Source organism: Penaeus japonicus, unplaced genomic scaffold, assembly GCF_977035675.1.
Source record: "Penaeus japonicus unplaced genomic scaffold, GWHDUDI00000001_assembly GWHDUDI00000035, whole genome shotgun sequence".
Lineage (NCBI taxonomy): Eukaryota > Metazoa > Arthropoda > Malacostraca > Decapoda > Penaeidae > Penaeus > Penaeus japonicus.
In genome coordinates, this window is record NW_028234437.1 from 2,695,437 (window position 1) to 2,712,936 (window position 17,500).

General features: G+C 34.9%; 11 non-coding genes across 11 annotated transcripts; 2 read left to right on the top strand and 9 right to left on the bottom strand.

Moving 5' to 3' along the window:
• Positions 1-400: 400 nt before the first annotated feature.
• Positions 401-698, bottom strand: LOC147467506 (signal recognition particle RNA). The gene has a single exon (XR_015190534.1).
• Positions 699-1,633: 935 nt separating this feature from the next.
• LOC147467507 (U6 spliceosomal RNA) lies at positions 1,634-1,740 on the top strand. The gene has a single exon (XR_015190548.1). It is a non-coding gene; the product is annotated as a U6 spliceosomal RNA (small nuclear RNA).
• A 973-nt stretch (positions 1,741-2,713) lies between these two features.
• Positions 2,714-3,011, bottom strand: LOC147467508 (signal recognition particle RNA). The gene has a single exon (XR_015190568.1).
• Positions 3,012-5,308: 2,297 nt separating this feature from the next.
• Positions 5,309-5,606, bottom strand: LOC147467509 (signal recognition particle RNA). Its single transcript, XR_015190572.1, has one exon.
• A 2,282-nt stretch (positions 5,607-7,888) lies between these two features.
• LOC147467510 (signal recognition particle RNA) lies at positions 7,889-8,186 on the bottom strand. The gene has a single exon (XR_015190580.1).
• A 1,140-nt stretch (positions 8,187-9,326) lies between these two features.
• On the top strand, positions 9,327-9,433 carry LOC147467511 (U6 spliceosomal RNA). The gene has a single exon (XR_015190549.1). It is a non-coding gene; the product is annotated as a U6 spliceosomal RNA (small nuclear RNA).
• Positions 9,434-10,394: 961 nt separating this feature from the next.
• On the bottom strand, positions 10,395-10,692 carry LOC147467512 (signal recognition particle RNA). Its single transcript, XR_015190569.1, has one exon.
• A 1,867-nt stretch (positions 10,693-12,559) lies between these two features.
• On the bottom strand, positions 12,560-12,662 carry LOC147467513 (U6 spliceosomal RNA). Its single transcript, XR_015190556.1, has one exon. It is a non-coding gene; the product is annotated as a U6 spliceosomal RNA (small nuclear RNA).
• A 918-nt stretch (positions 12,663-13,580) lies between these two features.
• On the bottom strand, positions 13,581-13,878 carry LOC147467514 (signal recognition particle RNA). The gene has a single exon (XR_015190566.1).
• Positions 13,879-15,174: 1,296 nt separating this feature from the next.
• LOC122253667 (U6 spliceosomal RNA) lies at positions 15,175-15,281 on the bottom strand. The gene has a single exon (XR_006223264.1). It is a non-coding gene; the product is annotated as a U6 spliceosomal RNA (small nuclear RNA).
• Positions 15,282-15,566: 285 nt separating this feature from the next.
• On the bottom strand, positions 15,567-15,864 carry LOC147467515 (signal recognition particle RNA). The gene has a single exon (XR_015190529.1).
• Between the last annotated feature and the right edge of the window lie 1,636 nt (positions 15,865-17,500).

Below are 17,500 nucleotides of genomic sequence, written 5' to 3' on the forward strand. Positions count from 1 at the left end.
TATGTATATGTATATAAATGCTATGTATGCATATGTAGCTATATATTTATGTATATATATATGTATATATTTTATATACATATTTTGTATATTTGTATGTATATTTACATACTTATATACATTGATGTACATGTATATGATATATATTTATATATGTGCACATATAAACACATATGTATTCATATATAAACATAAATATACACATATGTTTCTATTCGTGTGTGTTTGTTAGTGTATATATGTAATGATACGATCTAACAAGAACGTAACATACCTTGTAAGACATATTGCGTAACACTATATTGAGTTGATGCAAAAGTGATTGAAAGACTATAACTGATAATTCCATAAATATAAGAATGAAAAAGTATAACTGATAATTCTATGACTATAAGAATAAAAAGGACTACGTCTGCCTGTATTGACAGGGCTACTACGAGTCACACACTCTCGGGCGTGATCCCACTACTGCTCGACACGGGTGCTTTTGGCTGCTGGGTTTCCCCCCTGGCCCGGTTCACACCTCCTTAGTCAACCTGGACGCCCCTGGCTCCCCAAGGGTGGCCATATTGATGCCAAGCTTAGTGCGGACACCCAATCAACATGGGTGATCCCGCAGCAGTGATCCCCACCTCAAGCCATCCTATAGCCCAAGCTACCGAGTCGCCGGTTTACAGAGCCTTGCCACAGACCCCAGCTGATATAATGAGTGATTGAAATTATACATAAGCCTCAATTATTGCAATACTTGTTTGAAATTGTATAAAAATATGATCACTATTATATTAGCGAATAGAAATATACCATAATTTGAGAAATATTACCTTTATTTCGTATATGATTTCGTGCAAATATTTCTTTATTTGGTTAGATATAACCTTATTGAGATAATGTGTATTATGTCCGATTTTTCACTGTTTTATAATTGGGTAATTCATTTATCGTTAATAGATGTTTGATGGTTTAATATTTTTGTGGGGAGGGAATAAATAATAAAACAAGAAATCTGGCCATTTTATATATTTTAGCATATATTTATAAATATATTTACATACATTCATACATATATACACATGTATATATACGTGTATATACATATGTATGCATATATGTGTGTGCACATACACAATTATATATACACATATTTATATATGTATGTATGTATATTTTTGAGTACACACATATATGAGAACGAACGATTGTGAAGCTCATGAACAGGAATAAAATCGAAAAGGGAAATGGCAATGTCAATGATAATGACAAAGATATATGTTCTCTCCTTTCCCTTGTAAAGAATATATGAAGGAAAGCAGTGAAGTACAGTATTTTCTTGAGCCATAGGTTTTGTCCCAAAATTATCTCTAGTTTGATAATACAGAGGTATAAAGGTAGCAAAGGGTAACTATCCGGGAGGAATATGTTACAACAGTAAAGTTACCCCTATCGTTTTCTTCTGTTGATTAACGGACGATTTCATTTCAATATTGTCTTTCTTTCATAACTTCAGCCTTTTGTTGTAATGCAGCTTGCAGACAGCTTGCAATAATTTTAGTGCTAGGAACAGATAAAAATAAGTACGTATTTACTTCGATACAACTTAAACATCTGGTTCAGAAAATCTTGGTAGATGCTTGTACTTGCTTCGGCAGTACATATACTAAAATTGGAACGATACAGAGAAGATTAGCATGGCCCCTGCGCAAGGATGACACGCAAAATCGTGAAGCGTTCCACATTTTTGATCGCATCTAACCATTTCGTCATTATTTTCTAACTGGACTGTAATGTGACTTTGTAATAAGTAACTTTTGGGTAATATCTTACGCAATCATTCTCTGAGACGTAGCAACGGTCTGACTTGCGTTCGAAACCAAACAGTGACTATTCATTTATTTTACTATTGTGAATATCTTTATTATCACGTGATTTGCAGAACGCAAAGGTAAATATATAGGTTGATAAATAATAGGCAAACCTTGAAAACAAAAAAGAAAAAAAACTGTAATAAATTCCGTTGGTCTCGCAGAAGTGATAATGTGGATGGTCATAACTGAAAAATATTTGTCATATAGGCATCATTGCATTTGTTAGTACGACGAGAAAGAAATAGTATATTGCTGTGACCATTGCTGTTTGGTGTGAGTTATGGCAGATTAAATATTGAATAAGTTTATTCTTATTGGCAGAGAATGTTATGTGCTCCTAGAACTATGTGCATATATATATTACCCAAGCTTTATTTGTAGAAATTAATTGTATTATCACTCCTTGAAATTGATTTTTGCATTTGTTATGAATGATTGGATAGTTGCATAACTTACGTTTCAATAAGTCCGTTAAATGTTTTAATCCCGCACGGGACTCGAACTCAAGAGCTTTCTGCCAGGAAGATCACCTGTCCTCCCTACCCCCCCGCACCTCCCATTCTCTGTGATACGTCAACAAGCAAAATCTAGTCAAACTAGTCATAAAGTATGTGCACTTTAAATCGTATTAGGGCTTGTGCTCTGATTACTGACTTTAAAATAATTAGTGAGAAAAAAAATCGTAGATTTCTAGTGTTTGGAATGTTCGGGGACGAACACTCATCTTCCTCACCAACTCTGATGAATGTTAATTTGTATATTGACAAGCATAATGTAGCAGTATAATAACGATAAGGAACATTTAAAAACGATGAATATATTAGAAATCTATACGTACTAGATTGGAAAAAGGACTAAGTCTGCCTGTGTTGGCAGGGCTACTACGAGCCACACACTCTCGGGCGTGATCCCACTACTGCTCGACACGGGTGCTTTTGGCTGCTGGGTTTCCCCCCTGGCCCGGTTCACACCTCCTTAGTCAACCTGGACGCCCCTGGCTCCCCAAGGGTGGCCATATTGATGCCAAGCTTAGTGCGGACACCCAATCAACATGGGTGATCCCGCAGCAGTGATCCCCACCTCAAGCCATCCTATAGCCCAAGCTACCGAGTCGCCGGTTTACAGAGCCTCGCCACAGACCCCAGCGAGTATCATAGTGCTTGGAAGGACTTATAAACCTCTCATAATCAGAAAATACCGTCTTATATGGGAAGGAAGTTGCGAAAGGTCATATAAAAATCATGAAACGCTCGTGCACATACACATGCAAAAACATACAAATAAATACATGCACAAGCAAAGATACACATACATACATGCACACATATACACAGCGGTAGCGGTACATGCATTTCCGGATAGTCACACTCATTATCTGACGTATCAGAAACGTGTTATTTTAAGAGGGATTAGTTTTTTATTCTTGATATTAATGGAAGCATTACAAAAATTGACGAACTTTTTTATCAATATCATTTGCCATGTGGAATGTTTGAATGAATGCATATTTTGATATCAATAGTGCGATATTAGGACAATGGAGCGTGTTTGTTTTGTATAGTAATTTGAAAAGATTTATTAACATCAAATGAACTACAAGAAGGTACACAAAACTTACCCAAATAATAATGAATTTGAGACCATATTTCACGATGAAAGAGGCTATCAGTTCAGGGCTAAATTAGAAAGTATATTTGTAGATGAAACAAATTATGCGCCAGATTCAAACTGGTTGACCTTTGTAATTGTGCAAAAGCGCAAGTACTATCTTCATAAAGCGTAATGGAAAAAATGCAATGCAGTTACTCTACTACTATGTATAATATGTATGTATGGTTGTATATCTATTTGCTTTCATACATACATATCTATATGTGTGAAAAAAAAAAAATATATATATATACACATATATGCACACATGCACAACACGCACACACTCATTCACTAGACACTCATTACTCACACACACACACATTTACATATGCATCTGAATACGTTAGCTCACCCTTGAACGCGACTGATTACTTTCAAATTGTATTATAAACTGGTGCAGGAATCAAATCTTTGACATCTCCACGCTCTAAGTCGTCAAAGTCAAAGTCTTACGATCCTTCCTTCCATTCCCTCCCTTTGCTACCCCCCCCCCCCCCGCAACCCAAACCTACAATCTTTGCCATCTGCGGGATCATCGCAGATAAAACGAATTAGGTAAAAGTAAATTTTGACAATATGACGGGAGAAAATGTAGAAACTACGTAGTTTTAACAGCCCCCCCCCCCCCCTTTAAAAAACGGCGTACGATATATGCGAAAACAAGGGAAATATGCTAGGCATTGCCTAGAATGTCAAGGCTCGAACGTTTTATCTTGGTATATCTCTTTTAAATCCCAAATCTAGGGTTGATTAGTATCCTCCCCATCCAACTGACCCTAAAGGGGATATATATATATATATATATATATATATATATATATATATATATATATGTATGTATGTATGTATGTATGTATAACAGCCGCCAAGGTATAGACGTTAATTAGTTGTCTTATTTTAGATCAGGATATACTTTTTAGTGAAAACTAAATTGGTAACGTGACGTTTTAGGGCTATTCGTCTTTACCTGCAGTTTTAATTACTGTGAAGAGGAGTGATAATGATATCCTTCCCTGACCTAATGAAAACAGACTTCGATTTATTTCCTTTAATGTCGTGATTTAACATATATTCATAGGTGACTGTTTTTAGTTTGTAGGTATCTTGATCTTTTCATGGTGTACCACAGAGATTTGTAACTGGATGTATTGAATTGGTGAAAATTTAGCGTAAAAACATATTGGATTTCGTTAGCAAGTGTATATATATAGAGAGAGATAGATAGGAGGAAAGAGGTAACAGAATGGGGAGTAACACGAGAAGACCAAGGCATAGACCAAGGACAAGATTGCTCAATGAAGTAACGTCGGGATCCATGACTGCAATCAGGGGTGCAGGATTAGAGTGACTGAAATGAGTAGAAGCCTGTAGTGGAATGATACAGGATAAGGACAAATGTAGATAATGTACGTAAATAAATATATAAAAATATAAATGCATTTATAGCTATATTTTTTCTATATATTCTTGTATATTGATATATATTTATATATATTAAGTATATATTTACTTATGTCAATATGTAAACGCACACATATAATATATATGTATATATATATATATATATATATATATATATATATATATATATATATATATATACACACACACATTTGTGTGTGTTCGTGTATCTGTGTGATGATATGATCTAATGAGTGATCGCGTTGGCCATTCATTTACATCTAATAAGAACGTAACTTGTCCCATAAGACAAAGTGTGTAACACTATATTGAGTTGATACAAAAGTGACTGAAAACAGTAACTGATAATTCCATGGATATAAGAATAAAAAGGACTAAGTTTGCCTTTATTGGAAGGGCTACTACGAGCCACACACTCTCGGGCGTGATCCCACTACTGCTCGACACGGGTGCTTTTGGCTGCTGGGTTTCCCCCCTGGCCCGGTTCACACCTCCTTAGTCAACCTGGACGCCCCTGGCTCCCCAAGGGTGGCCATATTGATGCCAAGCTTAGTGCGGACACCCAATCAACATGGGTGATCCCGCAGCAGTGATCCCCACCTCAAGCCATCCTATAGCCCAAGCTACCGAGTCGCCGGTTTACAGAGTCTCGCCACAGACCCCAGCGAGTATGATCGTGCTTGGAAGGACTTATAAACCTCTCATAATCAGAAAATACCGTCTTATATGGGAAGGAAGTTGCGAAAGGTCATATAGAAATCATGAAACGCTCGTGCACATACACACGCAAAAACATACAAATACATACATGCACAAGCAAAGATACACATACATACATGCATACACATACACAGCGGTAGCGGTACATGCAACTCCGGATAGTCACTTTCATTAACTGACGTATCAGAAACCTGTTATTTAAAGAGAGATTAGTTATTTATTCGTGATATTAATGGAAGCATTGCAAAAATTAACGAACTTTTTTATCAATATAATTTGCCATGTGGAATGTTTGATCGAATGTATATTTTGATACCAATAGTGCAATATAAGGACAATGGAGCGTGTTTGTTTTGTATAGTAATTTGTAAAGATTTATTAACATCAAATGAACTACAAGAAGGTACACAAAACTTTCCCAAATTATAATGAATTTATGACCATATTTCACAATGAAAGAGGCTATCAGTTCAGGGCTAAATTAGAAAGTATATTTGTAGATGAAACATATTCGCCAGATTCAAACTGTTTGACCTTTACAATTGTGCATAAGTGCATGTACTATCTTCATAAAGCGTAATAGAAAAAAAAGTAATGCAGTTACTCTACTACTACTATGTATAGTATGTATGTATGGTTGTATATCTATTTGATTTTATATATACATACATATCTATATCTATGTGTAAAAATATACATATATGCACACACACACATGCACAACACTCACACACTCACTCAGTAGACACTCATTACTCACACACACACATTTACATATGCATATAAATACGTTAGCTCACGCTAGAACGCGATTGATTACGTTCAAGTTGTATTATAAACTGGTGCAGGAATCAAATCTTTGACATCTCCACGCTCTAAGTCCTCTTACGATCCTTCCTTCCATTCCTTCCCTTTGCTCCCCCCCCCCCCCCCACACCGCAACCCAAACCTACAATCTTTGCCATCTGCGGGATCATCGCAGGTAAAACGAATTAGGCAAAAGTAAATTTTGGCAATATGACGAAAGAAAATGTAGAAACTACGTAGTTTTAACCCCCCCCCCTCAAAAAAACTCACAAAAAAAAACGGTGTACGATATATACGAAAACAAGGGAAATATGCCGGGCATTGCCTAGAATGTCAAGGCTCGAACGCTGTATCTTGGTATATCTCTTTTAAATCCCAAATCTAGGGTTGATTAATATCCCTCCCATCCGACTCACGCTAAAGGGGATATATATATATATATATATATATATATATATATATATATATATATATATATATATATATATATATATATATATATTCATATATAACAGCAGCCAAAGTATAGACGTTAATTAGTTGTCTTATTTTAGATCAGGATATACATATTAGCGAAAACTAAATTGGTAACGTGACGTTTTAGGGCTATTCGTTTTTACCTGCAGTTTTAATTACTGTGAAGAGGAGGGATAATGATATCCTTCCCTGACCTAATGAAAACAAACTTCGATTTATTTCCTTTCATGTCGTGATTTAACATATATTCATAGATGACAGTTTTTAGCTTGTAGGTATCTTGATCTTTTCATGGTGTACCACAGAGTTTTGTAACTGGTTGTAGTACATTGATGAAAATTTAGCGTAAAAACATATTGGATTTCGTTAGCAAGGGTATATATGTATATATATATAGAGAGAGAGAGATAGGGGGAAAGAGGTGACAGAATGGGGAGTAACACAAGACCAAGGCATAGACCAAGGATAAGATTGCTCAATGAAGTAACGTCGGGATCCATAACTGCAATCAGGGGTGCAAGACTGGAATGACTGAAAAGAGTAGAAACCTGCAGCCTGTAGTGGAATGATACAGGATAAAGACAAATGTAGATAATGTACGTAAATAAATATATAAATATATATATATATACAAGTGCCATAAATGCATTTATAGCTATATATATACTTTTTTTTAGTCTTGTATATTGATATATATTTATATATATTAAGTATATATTTACTTATGTGAATATGTAAACGCACACACATACGTTATATATATATATTTGTGGGTATTGGTGTATATGTGTGATGATATGATCTAATAAGTGATCGCGTTGGCCATTCATGTACATCTAATAAGAACGTAACATGCCTCATAAAACAAAGGGTGTAACACTATATTGAGCTGATACAAAAGTGACTGTAAACAATAACTGATAATTCCATGGATATAAGAATAAAAAGGACTAAGTTTGCCTTTATTGGAAGGGCTACTACGGGCCACACACTCTCGGGCGTGATCCCACTACTGCTCGACACGGGTGCTTTTGGCTGCTGGGTTTCCCCCCTGGCCCGGTTCACACCTCCTTAGTCAACCTGGACGCCCCTGGCTCCCCAAGGGTGGCCATATTGATGCCAAGCTTAGTGCGGACACCCAATCAACATGGGTGATCCCGCAGCAGTGATCCCCACCTCAAGCCATCCTATAGACCAAGCTACCGAGTCGCCGGTTTACAGAGCCTCGCCACAGACCCCAGCTGATATAATAACAATTTAAATTGATACATAAGCCTCAACTATTGTAATGCTTGTTTGGAAAATGTATCGCTATTATATTGCCAATAGAAATACCTTACTTTGAGGAGTATTACCTGTATTTCGTACATGATTTCGTACAAAACTTCCTTTTTTGTGATATAACCTTATTATGATAATGCATATTAATGTACGATTTTTATATATATATATATATATATATATATACATATATATATATATATATATATATATATATATATATATATAATAAGGTAATTCATTTTCCGCTAATAGATGTTTGATGGTTTATTCTTTCTTGAGTAAATTATGAGAGGAAAACTTGTACTTGAAATTGTATATAAATATTATCACTGTTATTTTAGCGAATAGAACCGCCATGATCTGAGGAATATTTCCTGCATTCCAAACATTAATACTCCGTATGTTATTTCTTGCAAGACTCTCTTCATTTAGTGTTATGTGATAAGTATAGTGAACTTAATTGGTTATTCTTTTTATGTTAATAGATATTTGATTGTTCAATTATTTCTTTGGTGTAACTATGGTGTTGATGTTGTATTACATTCTCCAAATGTATTGATAATGTGTGGAAAGAATATTTCATAAAACACAAAATCTGTGCAATTTGCATATTTTAACATATATTTTATAAACATACAGAAGAACTCATGGACAGGAATTAATCCGAAAAGGGAATTGGTAATATTAATGATACTGATGAGATGTGAATAAGCCTCATGCAAAAGCATTCTTTATCGCTCCCGTTCACTGTTAAAAAAAAAGGAAAACAGTGAAGCACATTCTTTCCTTTAGCAATGGATTTTGCCCCATGATTATATCTAGGCTGAACAGGGAGGTAAAAAGATAACAACGATAACTATACTTGACGAAAGCGTAACAATAGTAAAGTTATCCCTAACGTTTTCTTTGGTTGCCTGTTCGGATTCACAGATTACTTCCCTTCATTATTGTATTTTTTCGTAACATCAGCCTATAGTTTGTATAATACTGCTTGCAGGCAGCCTAAAATGATGTAAGTGCCAGGAATAGTTAGAAGTAAATACAGCTTCACTTTGATGCAATTTAAACATGTGGTCCAGAAAATCTTTCTAGTATGTTGTACTTGCTTCGGCAGTACATATACTAAAATTGGAACGATACAGAGAAGATTAGCATGGCCCCTGCGCAAGGATGACACGCAAAATCGTGAAGCGTTCCACATTTTTGATCGCATCTAACCAATTCGTCATTACTTTATATCTAGACTGTAATGTGAGACTGTAATAAATAACTGTTGGGTAATATCTAACGCAATCATTCTCTAAGACGTAGCAAGGGACTGACTGATGTTCGAAGCCAAGCCATCAGTATTCGTTCATTTTACTCTTATGAATATCTTAATTATCAAGTGATTTGCAGAATGTAAAGGTATATTACAGGTAGATAAACAGTAGGCAAACTTAGAAAAAAGGTGCATGTGTAATAAATTCCGTTCATCTACTCGCAGGAGTCATAATGTGGATTATCATAACTGAAAATGATTTGTCACAGATGTGACTACATTTGTTCGTACGACGAGAAAATGATGTATGACTACAACCACTAAGGTTTGGTGAGTGTATGGCAGACTAAAAACTGAATAAGCTCATTCCTATTAGCAGAGAATGTTCTGTGCTCCAAGAACTATGTGTATATGTATATTACCAAAGCTTTCTATGTAGATGTTAATTGTATTAGCACTTCTTGAATTTGATTTTGGTATTTGCTATAAATGATTGGATAGTTGCATAACTTACATTATACATTATTTAAGCAAAACCGTTAAATGTTTGAATCCTGCGCGGGACTCGAACTCAAGAGCTTTCTGCCAGGTGGATCACCTGTCCTCCCCGTCCCTGCGATACGTCATCAAGCAAAATTTAATCAAACTATTAATTTTGGATATGCACTTTAAATCGTATAAGGGCAAATGTTTTGTTTGAGTATTGACTCAAATAATGATTTATAAAAAGAAAAAAAGGGAAAAACTAGAAGGTAAAGATTTCCAATGTCTGGAATGTTCGGAGACGAACACTCATCTTCCTCACCAACTCTGATGAGAGTTAATTTGTATATTGACATGAATAATGCAACACTGTAACAAAGATAAGCATGAACATTATAAAATTATAGAAATCTAGATTGGAAAAAGGACTAAGTCTGCCTGTGTTGGCAGGGCTACTACGAGCCACACACTCTCGGGCGTGATCCCACTACTGCTCGACACGGGTGCTTTTGGCTGCTGGGTTTCCCCCCTGGCCCGGTTCACACCTCCTTAGTCAACCTGGACGCCCCTGGCTCCCCAAGGGTGGCCATATTGATGCCAAGCTTAGTGCGGACACCCAATCAACATGGGTGATCCCGCAGCAGTGATCCCCACCTCAAGCCATCCTATAGCCCAAGCTACCGAGTCGCCGGTTTACAGAGCCTCGCCACAGACCCCAGCAAGTATCAATGTGCTTGGAAGGACTTATAAACCTCTCATAATCAGAAAATATCGTCTTATATGGGAAGGAAGTTTATATTGAAATCATGAATACGCACGTACACATACACACGCAAACACATACACATACATTCATACACACGCAAAAATACACATACATACACACAGCGGTAGCGGTATATCCACCTCAGGATAATCACAACTTTCATTAACTGACGTATAAGAAACTTGCTATTTAAAGGGAAATAGGTAATTAATTCGTCATAGTAATGGAAGTATCGTAAAAATTGACTAACACATTTTTTTCATATATCATTTGCTATGTGGAATGTTTGGACGAATGCATAATTTGATATCAATAGTGCGACAGTAGGACAATAGAGCGTGTTCGTTTTGTATAGTAATTTGTAAAAAAAAAAAAAATAATAAAAAAAAATAAACATCCAGTGAACTACAATGAGGTACACAAAACTTCCCCAAAATATAATGAATTCGAAACTATGATTCACGATCAAAGAGGTTATCAGTTTAAGGCTGAATTAGGAGGTATTAATGTATTTGACAATATTCGTCTGATACAATCTGTTTGATATTTACAATTGTGCAGAAGCACATGTACTATCTTCATAAAGCATAATGGAAAAATATAAGGCCGTTACTCTACTGCTACTGTGTATAGGAAACATATATTGAATATATATGTATGTATGTTTGTATATATATTTGCCTTTATATATACATATAGATTGATGTATGTAAAAATATACATACACATATGCACAGACCCATACACACAACACGCACACACTCACTCACTCGGCACACTTATTGCTCACACAAACATTTACATATGGATATCAATACGTTAGCTCGCACTTGCACGTGATTCAGTACATTCAAATTGTATTATAATCTGGTCCAGGAATCAAATCTTTGACATCTCCATACTGTAAGTCCTCTTACGATCCTTCCTTCCATTCCTTCCCTTTGCCCCCCCCCCCACACACACACAAACACACACAACCATACCTATTTAGCGATCTGCGGGACATCACAGGTAAAACGAATTTGGCAAAAGTAGATTTTTTTTTAGAATAAACGTAGAAACTACGTAGTTTGAACATAGCCCCAGAAGAAGAAAAAACAGTGAACCATATATACGAAAATGAGGGAAATATGTCAGAAAAGGCTCGACTGTTTTATCTTGGTGTCTCACTTTTATATTCCAAATCTAGGGTTAATGAATATCTCTCCCATCCGACTCACCCAAAAGGAAATATTTATTTTAGAAATTAATCAATAAAAATTACAGCATCGAAGGTATGGACGTTAATTAGCTGTCTTATTTTAGATCAGGACAAACTTCTTATAAGTGAAAAATAAATTGGGAACACGACGTTTTAGGGTTTGCTTAATATTACCTTGCTCCAGGTGTAACCACGTCTTTGTGCGATCGCCCCTCACTTGACCACGAAGGTCCGATTGTGTGACGTCATTTATGACATGTCACCTTTTTCCACATAATGTTGATTCTATTCTCTATTTTTGGTGGCGTTATCAATACCCTAAAATATCATCCATTACCAAGTAATCTCAATCTCATTTCATTAGTTAACTATCGGTTTTCAATCATAATGTGATTTGTTTTTCACATCTTATAACTTCATTAATTACATGATACATAGTGTTGCTTGCGTATATTGATATCATCGGACACACATTGTGGAAAAACACATCAATTTCCATTTCATAGACAGATGTCGGTCATTAATCATCTCCAGACCATCTTGGTCACTCTAAGAAGCCATATACTTTGCGGACAGCAACACAACTTAAAGGTGAAAATAATTATAATATATATGCGATTAAAGCTGTGGAACGCCTCATTATTTTGCATGTCATCTTTGCTCAGGGGCCATACTAATCTTCTCTTTATCATTCCAATTTTAGTTTATGTACTGCCGAAGTACGTGAAAGAGGGTCTTCTAAGAGGATTTTGAATTTAATATATGGGAATAACATAACTTCAATTCAACCGACATTTTACATGTATCTCATGCAACCATATAGTCGATTTACTCTGGAAATTATACTTTTTCCAATGAAAATCAAACGCCGATTTCCTTTCCTGACCTAAAGAAAACAAACGTCGATTTATCTCTTTTCATGTCGTGATTTAACATATATTCATAGGTGACTGTTTTCATGGTGTGCTTCAGAGTTTTGTAACTGGTATTACACTGGTGAAAGATTAGCGTAAAGACATTCTGGATTTCGTTAGCAAAGGTGTGTATATATGTATATATAGATAAATAGAAAGAAAGAGGTGACAGAATGGGGACTAACTAACCAAGAAGGACAAGATTGCTCGATAATGTAACGTCGAGTTCCAGAACTGCAATCAAGGGTGCAAGACTGGAATGACTGAAAAGACTAGAAGCCTGCAGCCTGTAGTGGAAAGATACAGAATGAAGATAAATATAGATAATGCGCATAAATTAATATATATATATATATATATATATATATATATATATATATAAGTATATATATACATACAAGTGCCATGAATGCATATATAGCTATATTTTTTCTATATATTTTTTGTACATTAATATATATTCATATATTGATATATATATATATATATATAAAGTATATTATTTGTGTGAATATGTAAACACACACCTACACACATATAGTATATATATGTATGTGTGTGTGTTGCTGTATGTAATGATACGATATAAGAAGTGATCGCATACGCCATTCATGTACATCTAATAAGAACGCAATATGCCTCATAAGACAAACTGTGTAACACTATATTCAGTTGATGCAAAAGTTATTGAAAACTATAACTGATAATTCCATGAATATATGAATAAAAAGGACTAAGTATGCCTGTGTTGGCAGGGCTACTACGAGCCACACACTCTCGGGCGTGATCCCACTACTGCTCGACACGGGTGCTTTTGGCTGCTGGGTTTCCCCCCTGGCCCGGTTCACACCTCCTTAGTCAACCTGGACGCCCCTGGCTCCCCAAGGGTGGCCATATTGATGCCAAGCTTAGTGCGGACACCCAATCAACATGGGTGATCCCGCAGCAGTGATCCCCACCTCAAGCCATCCTATAGCCCAAGCTACCGAGTCGCCGGTTTACAGAGCCTCGCCACAGACCCCAGCAAGTGATAAAGTTCTTGTAGTGAATAATAAACCTCTCCGGGTCAAAAAGTATCACCTTTATTTAGATAGAGTGAGTAATGGCAGGTTATAAGAACACATATATGATAATTACACATACATGCATCCATGCACATTCAATATATATGTATATATAAATATACGTATATAAATAAAAGTTTTAGCACACACATATATATAAACATTTATATATATATATGTATGTATACGTATATATGCATATATATTATAAAAATATATAGCATGCATGTGTGCACATATAAAGATTGATTTACTTATACTTATATATAAACCTACACGCATACATGTATATATATATATATATATGTGAGGTGTTTGTGTATGCCCATATTTACCTATACAGATACACACACAAACACACGCACACATATATATGTATATATCTATATGTAGATAGAGAGAGCGGAAAACACAGCAAAAATAACGCATGGCCAGAGAGGCCATGTGTGGCCCGACCATAATCTCGCGGCTGTTATCACCGTTATGTTCGTGCAGCACATTTGTTTTAGTCATTGAATCCCGGTGCATCAACCATAGCGCTGTATGTATGTGTATATAGGTATATGTAAATGTATATGTATATGTACCTATGTATATATATAACCATATTTCCCCTATACACACACATATATATATATATATATATATATATATATATATATATATATATACATATATATATATTGATATATGTGTGTGTTTGTGTGTATGTATCTGTATATTTGTATACGTATATCTAAATACGTATATATATACATATAAACCTATATATATATAAATATACATATATATATGTACATTCATATATATACATATAACCATACACGTATTAAAATGTATATATACAAATATACATATATAAATGCATATATGCACGCACTCACATACACAACACGCACTCCCCTCTCCCACCCAACTCGATCTGCGGGACATCAAAGGTAAAATGAATTCGGCAAAATTAATTTTAGCAATATAAAGAGAGGGAATGTAGAAACAACATGTTTATAACACCCCCCAAAAAAAAAAAAAAAAAAAAAAAAAATAATAATAATAAATAAAAATAATGGTGCCTGCATATGCGAAAGCAGTGCTACTGAAAAGAAGGAATATATACCGGGCAGTACCGGGAATATCGAGCCTCGAACGCTCGCCTGCCGCATGGACTGGTTCGGAAAGGTACAATTCATGAATTAGAAATTAAGAACTTTATGGATAACAATATAAATTGGAGGTAAGAATAATGAAGTGTAAGCGATTAAAAATGTGGAACGCTTCACGATTTTGCGTGTCATCCTTGCGCAGGGGCCATGCTAATCTTCTCTGTATCGTTCCAATTTTAGTATATGTACTGCCGAAGCAAGTACATAAATGACGGTCCTATAAGACGATTTTGAATTTCATTTATGGGAGTAACATTTTTCTATGTAACCGACATTTCTCTATCTCACGCATCCATATAATAGATTTACTTTAAATGAAATCAAACGTCGATTTTCTTCCTTGTCGTAATGACAACAAACTTTGATTTATTTCTTTTCCGCTCGTGACTCCACATATATTCAGAGACGACTGTTTAGGGTTGTAGGTCGTTGATTTCATTATAAATCAACTAGGTTTGGCAACAGATGAAAAAAATGTATCCAAGGGTAAAAGGACTAAGTCTGCCTGTGTTGACAGGGCTACTACGAGCCACACACTCTCGGGCGTGATCCCACTACTGCTCGACACGGGTGCTTTTGGCTGCTGGGTTTCCCCCCTGGCCCGGTTCACATCTCCTTAGTCAACCTGGACGCCCCTGGCTCCCCAAGGGTGGCCATATTGATGCCAAGCTTAGTGCGGACACCCAATCAACATGGGTGATCCCGCAGCAGTGATCCCCACCTCAAGCCATCCTATAGCCCAAGCTACCGAGTCGCCGGTTTACAGAGTCTCGCCACAGACCCCAGCAACTATTAGTGTTCTCGCAATGTCATATAAACTTCAAATAATCATAAAGTATGCCTTTATTTAGACGATGTGAGTAATGGCAGGTTATAAATAGAAAACACATGAGAATTACACATACATGTACACACATACAGACACACCTAATGCGTTTCGACATGCCTAATATATTGTATGTATTTCGTATGTATGGCAGTATTTGTCTGCATTCTTAATTATTTTATTAAAGAGCAAATTGGCTGTGGAAATACAACAAATGTGTTTTAGGCAACGCAGTCAGTATGCAAGGGATTTTTGTAGTTGGTTAAAGACTAAAAAGAAGAAAAATGAACACGAACAAAATTGAATACAGCAGTCGAGTCTCACTGGCTTACTAATTGAGATTCAGATAAAGTGCATCAAAGAGATTTCTTATCTCTTTTATATATGTGATAGTGGCCATATGTGAATGCTTTTGGTATTTTAACATTTCTATTTTCCATATTTAACCATTATAAAATAATGAAAAAAAATAATATATAATATATTCTTCGAAGACCTACTGGTACATGGATGGTCAAATATTATGAGCTAAGAACTAGCTAGATAAGGTTCAAGATTGCGTTTTTGTGTGTATCTACCTATCTATTGTTCTCTCTCTGTATATATACATATATACACATGTATATATACATTTATGGTGATTTATTTCCATATGCCAATATATATACATATATATATACATATATCCATATTGACACATATGAATATATATATATATATACATATGTACACACATATACGTATAAATGCATATATGTATATACATATATATATACATTTACACATAAATATTCATATATAAATATATATATAGAAGATAGATACAAATATACATGTGTGTACGTTCAAATACCAATTTTTTGCATATATTTGTATATATGTATATAAAAATACATTTATTTACTTACATATCTATTACACACGCACGCACACGCACACACAAATGTACACACATATCACACACACACACACACACACACACACATATATATATATATATATATATATATATATATATATATACGCATATACATACATAAACATACATAGGGAAACACATATTTACACACATATATATGTATGTACATATGTAAATATTTTATATATGTATATATCGCTATATATATCATATATATATATACATACATACATATATATACATATATATATTTGTATACATACATATGTGTATGTATATATATTAATGTATATAAATTCAAACATACATGCATGCACATATATAAATATGCATATATATATATACGTACACACACACACACACACAATATATATATATGTATGTATATATATATATATATACATACATATACATATACATTTACATATATATATGCATATAATATACATATAATTATTCACATACATATACATATGCATAAATATGTCGACATACACATTACACACACAACCCGCACTCACATACACACAACACGCACCTCCCCTCTCCCATCCAAACAACTGCTGGGCATCAAAGATAAAATGAATTCGGCAAAATTAATTTTAGCACTATAAGGAGAAGGAATGTAGAAACATAGTTATAACATACCCCCAGAAAAGAAAATCACGATGAACAGCT